At 36.4% G+C, this 1,613-nt stretch overlaps 1 long non-coding RNA gene across 1 annotated transcript; it reads left to right on the forward strand.

Moving 5' to 3' along the window:
• The first annotated feature begins 202 nt into the window (after window positions 1–202).
• On the forward strand, window positions 203–1,394 carry LOC118558245. The gene is made up of 3 exons (XR_004928254.1): window positions 203–535; window positions 1,053–1,149; window positions 1,237–1,394. It is a non-coding gene; the product is annotated as an uncharacterized LOC118558245 (long non-coding RNA).
• The last annotated feature ends 219 nt before the right edge of the window (window positions 1,395–1,613 follow it).

Here is a 1,613-nt window from a genome sequence, read left to right on the forward strand (position 1 = left end):
AGATCCATGAAGAAAAATGAGGAACCGCACAAGCTGCAGGTTTGAAACAGTCAGAAAGCCGGTTGGCTCTTGTTCGTTGGTTCGAGTTCCTGTTCATGTTTGACGGCTGAAGAACTTTCATGTAGGTCTTCTGGACTACTTAGAGCTTATTCTAACATTTTCCTGTTCAGTGGTAACTATATGTTTTATGTTTCTGTTGCGGTTGCAACATAATCTGTGTTTTCTTTCTGCTGTTGTTGAACCTTACCTTCAAACTAGAATATATTACGTGTTTAAAGCTAAACATGCTAAATGTATTGATGTACAAATTTGTTGCTAAAACACTTCTCTGTTTTAGATATCACTGGGTGTTGGAAAAGAAAAGGCAGAATTGTTGGATTATTCCTGTAGCTGTGCAGCTGGTAAATGTTTTTGCAATCATGTAGTTGCACTTCTTTACCAGACTGCACACTACTCCCAACTCCAGCTGCCAAATGTTCCTGCTGCACTGGTCTGCACTAGTGAGTTACAAAGATGGCACAGACCAAGAACACAGGTAAAACAAAAAAGAGTGGAACACATTGTCCTATGGTACGTCATATCCTACAATATGCTAAATATATTACATAAACTAAATTAAATATACTGATTTATATATATATATATATATATATATATATATATATATATATATATATATATATATATATATATATATATATATATATATATATTTAAAATAACAGTACTATAGTTATGTAAACAATTTATTTCTCCTTTGATTGTATCGCGCAGCAATTTCTGTTCCTTTACCACCTGTATTTTAGAAGTACCATATAAAATTTGTTGTACTATTAATATTACTTGTGTCAAATATAATTTATCATAATTTTTTGGACATTTTTTTTAGGTAGTGTAAAAAATACTGGCCCAACTGCTATCATTTAGTCTTATTTGCAAGTTGGGTAAAAGTCTAAACTGCCAAATCAGTCCCATTACGTCATAACAAATTGCTCACCCATCCCTTTATTTCTTCTTTGATTTGACATATCTTGTTGTCTATTTCTTGTTAGGGGATACATCCTGAACCTGTCAGCGACATGGTGGTGCGGAAGCCCAAAACTATGGGGAAAAGATATATGCACTCCACACTTTACAGAGCTTACACAGGTACAACTTTTGGTTTAGATTTTGTACCTATGTTTCCTTTGTCAAAAGTTAGTATGATTATTATTATTTTGTTTCTGATGTTTGTAGGACCGCTTCCAGATCCCGACATTCTGGCATCAGGAGAAAAACTACGCCAGCTGGAGTCCCCACCACTTATCGCTCTTGTCCTAGATGGTCTTTCTAATTTGGAGCTGGTTCCATCCAAATTTGGGCCTGTGCCACAGGGCTCACCTATGTCTTATCAGTGCCCATCTGAGAAGTCCTCTGGTAGTATTATTCTGCACCACATGGCTCCAGAATTCCCTTCTCTTCCTTTGATGCTGCATATTTTTCCGAATATGTGTTTTGTGCCCACACTCGGTCAACTTATGCATCTTCAGTCTCTGCAAGTGTCCCTGGAAATGTCTTATGAAATAGAGGCCAGAACAAGAGAGCAGTCCAAATGTCTTGCATGGGTACATCTT

The sequence above is a fragment of the Fundulus heteroclitus genome, unplaced genomic scaffold (genome assembly GCF_011125445.2).
Source record: "Fundulus heteroclitus isolate FHET01 unplaced genomic scaffold, MU-UCD_Fhet_4.1 scaffold_114, whole genome shotgun sequence".
NCBI lineage: Eukaryota > Metazoa > Chordata > Actinopteri > Cyprinodontiformes > Fundulidae > Fundulus > Fundulus heteroclitus.